The sequence below is a fragment of the Chrysochloris asiatica genome, unplaced genomic scaffold (assembly GCF_000296735.1).
Source record: "Chrysochloris asiatica unplaced genomic scaffold, ChrAsi1.0 scaffold00222, whole genome shotgun sequence".
NCBI classification, from domain to species: Eukaryota; Metazoa; Chordata; class Mammalia; order Afrosoricida; family Chrysochloridae; genus Chrysochloris; species Chrysochloris asiatica.
Window position 1 is genome coordinate 4,824,011 of NW_006408740.1, and position 4,186 is coordinate 4,828,196.

A 4,186-nucleotide genomic window follows, 5' to 3' on the forward strand; every position below is an offset into this window, starting at 1 on the left:
ATGGCAATGAGAGACAATATACGATAAAATGAATGTAAAACTAATGTTCTCCCATGTAAACTATCACATAATTCACAATAAAACATTAAAAAAAAAGAGGAAGAACAAAGTTGGAGGTCTATCACTCCCTGATCTGATAAGCTACTACACAGCCTAAGTGATCAAAACATCCTGGTACTAGTACAATAGAAGATATATAGATCCTGGAACAGAACTGAGAACCCAGAGTAAATCCATCCACATACACTCAGCTGATCTTTGACAATGAGCCAAAATTCACAAAATGGAGAAGAAATATCCTCTTCAACAAATGGTGCTGGCAAAACTGGAAATCAATTTTCAGAATAATAAAACAAGACTCATATCTCACACCAAACTCAACGTGGTTTAACGTCCTAAATGTGAAACCTGGAAATACAAAGATCATCAGTGAAAAGATATGGATGAATTTAGGGGCTCTATTATATGACATAAATACAGTCAAACATAACTAAAAGCACACAAACATTGGAAGACAAAATAGATGACCAGGATCTCCTAATAATTAGATGCTTATATGCATCACAAGAATAAAAAGAGAGCCCACAGACTAGGAAAATTATTTTTGCAATGACATATCAGACAAGGGACTAATCTCTGATTATAGAAAACTATAGCACTCTACAAGAAAAAACACAGACCAACAAAATAAAAAGTGAGCAGAGGGCATGAATAAAGGAAGACATTCAGGCAGCAAACGTATGAAGATATGTTCACAATCATTAGCCATTAGAGATATGCAAGTTAAAACAACAATGAAATATAATCTCACACTAACATTAATAGTACGTTCAGAAAAACAGAAAACAACTGCTGGCAAGGGTGTGAATTTACTGGGACCTTGATACATTGCATGTGGAACAGTAAAATGGTTCAACAAAAATGATATCATGGTCCTTCAGAAAGTTGGAAATAAAAATACCATATGGTACATACACACAATGGAATATTATGCAACTATGAGGAATAACTATGAAACTGAAAAACCACATAATGTGGACGAACCTAGAGGACATTATACTGAATGAAATTAGTCAATCACAAAAGAACAAATATTGTTTGAGACAACTATTGTAAAATCTTGTCAGCATGAAAACATTTTCATGCTGAAACATTTGGGACTAAGAACTATGCTGATTCTGCCTGTAAGGGATAGGAAGAAAGAAACATTATTCACTGGCTAGAGGGTTGATATGTCCTAACTCGGGTGATGGGAAGGGCATTATATAATAAGAGGGAGGTTGACAGAGAATGATTAAGACAGTTGAAGATACAGGGAGGTATGCAAGGGATAAAGGGGATAGAGGAAAATCATGTTATATATACTATCTTGGAATAACAGTGTTCTGTGGGTAGATATATGGACAGATACACAGGCTGAATGGGTATGGGAGGAAGGATATGTAATATACACATAAACATATAATAGTTTGAAAGAAGATATTTGTACATGAGTGCAAACACCCCCATGTATGTGGTAGAGCACACAGCGGGCAAAATGATGAAAACTTAGATATTATCAAAAAGGCCATGAGTTGCTGAGCCTGGGGACTCAGGACCATTGTCTCAGGGGACACCACAGTCAATTGGCATAGCATATTTCACAAAGACACTTCTACATGCTACTTTACTGAGTAGTATCTGGGATCTTGAAAGTTCATGAGCAGCCATCTGAGGTGCAACTATTGGTCTCTCCATGTGCAGACCAAAGATGAGTGATGAGAACTGAAGGTGCTTGGAATCAATTAGTCCAATGACCTAATGGAACATATGAACATCAGTTTTCATGACTCTGAGATGGTAACCAGTTACCACTACCAACTGCTCTGCAAGGGGTCACATTAGAAGGTTCCTGATAGAGTGGGAGAAAATATGGAACAAGACTCAAAATTATTTAAAAAAAAAAAAAGACCAAGCTTACTGGTCATAAAATACTAAAGGGACCTGTAAATATGGCCCTTGACCACCCTTCAGGTCTGGAACGGAAATCACGCTAGTGGTCAAACAGTAGATAGGCGTATAAGGGGTCAATAACACTAGCAAGGTAAGTTCACCATTGAAAGGTCAACATTTACCTAAAAGGGCAATATTTACCTAAGGACAAAGCGGAGAAGGTATGGGAAGGTGGGAGGAATGGCAACAGGAACCACAGGGAGGAAGCAGGATAATTTTGTTGCATGGATGGAATTGCGATCATTGAGACAAAACAAAGTATATGATTTGTTGAACGTAAAACTTATGATCTTATCTGTAAACTTTCACTCAATTCACAATAAAAAGTTTTTTTAAAAAATGAGTTTCCTTATGTAAATCGGGAAGAAACAATGAGAGAAATTCTGTACATGGCTTAACCATGTTCTCATTGTGCATGAATATTAAATATTTCTTTTAGTAATTACTGATTAATGGAGTATCCCACCGGTTTGTGAAAGTTTTCCCTGAGGCATGTGTTATCTAAAACCAATGGAAGGAGTTCAGGAGTCAAATCTTGTTATCACCTGGGTTGTTGTTGTTGTGAAGTGCCATCGAGTCGGTTATGATCCATAGCGACCCTGTATAGGATTTCCGAGAGCAGCTGGTGAGCTTGAACCGCTGACGTTGCTGTTCAAACAGCTTTGCAATTTGGCGTATTAACCCACAGCGCCACACCAGGACCTAGGTAGAATTCAGTTATATCCTGAGGCCTAGTGCTAAGTCTCTTTCGGTGCTGTAGGAAAAGCCCTGGACTGCTAACTTCAAGTTTGGCCGTTCAAACTCCCCAGCTTCTCCTTGGAAAACACTATACAGGGTTGCTATGAGTTGGAACTGACTAGATGGCACTTAACTGCAACAACAGTACTAAGCAGACAGAGCTTGAGGTTCCTGTTCTTTGGGTTGCAATTGAGACAGTTCTAAACAGGAAGTGAGTTAGATAAACCTTTTGTTAGAAATCCCCTCCACTGCCCCACTGTATACAATTTAACTTTGAGTATACTTTGCTGAATCACACTGTTGACAAAATGCAGTAAAGTCCATGCTGTAAATAATGGAAAAAAAGAGGTTGTCAAATTCAACCTCCTTTCTCGTTAACTGTGAGATGGACAGAATCATTAGGGTTTTTCATGAAAAGACCTCAGATAGGGTGCCTGCTTATTTGACTTGAAAAAAAATCAGCCTAGTTCTTAGTTAGGCTCAAGCAAATAAAGCTGTTGAGCTACTTTAAGCTTGAGTTTTGATTAATTTTTCAAGATTATTTAAGAAGAATGAAGTGTAGCTCTTTAGAAAAAGCACAAGGTCGATAGTTCAAACCTACCAGCTGCTCCTTGACAACCCTATACAGGATTCCTATGCTAAGGCAGATGTGTCTGCTGTGTTAAGAGACAACTAGAAATGGAAATAAGACAGATTAGTGTAGTAGTTAGGTATATGGCGTTAGGAGGTGATCTGTGAGTATTACTTTGCTTTTAAAATCCACTTGAGTTTATGCAAATTATTAATTTCAAAACTTTTTTTTTTGTCATGCATAAATCAGAATACTTGTAAAATTAATACCCATCTTAAAGGGTTATTTTGAAGAGTAAGTGAAATTATGTCATACGGTGCTTATAATGTATTAGCTTTCATTCTTATAAATGATATGCCAAATTAGAATTGCGTTCACCTCATCATTTCCAGATACTTTAATTGAGGTTTAGACTTGACATTTAAAACAACTCTGCAAGGGTATGTCCTATGTTTATTTGAATGATTATATATTCTGACTGCTTTGGTGTACATACAAAAAATACAACAACACAGAGAGAATAGAAGCAAATACTATTGAATGATGATGCATGGAGGGAATTGTAATCATTGCAATGAAATGAAATATGATATGATGAATGTAAAGCTGATGTTCTATGTAAACTATCACTCAATTCACAATTAAAACTTTAAAAAAAGTAACATTAAAAAAAAGTAAATAAATGCATTAAAAACAAAACAAGTCTGTAACCCCTCTTTTATTGGATGACAATTCTGACACCAATACATTGTGGCTCTTAGTTGGCTAAACATTTATTGTAGACCTATGGGAGCTCTGGTAGCGTAGTGGTTATGAATTGGGCTGCGAACCTTAAGGTCAGCGGTTCGAAACTACCAGCCGCTCCGCGGGAGAAAGATGAGGCTT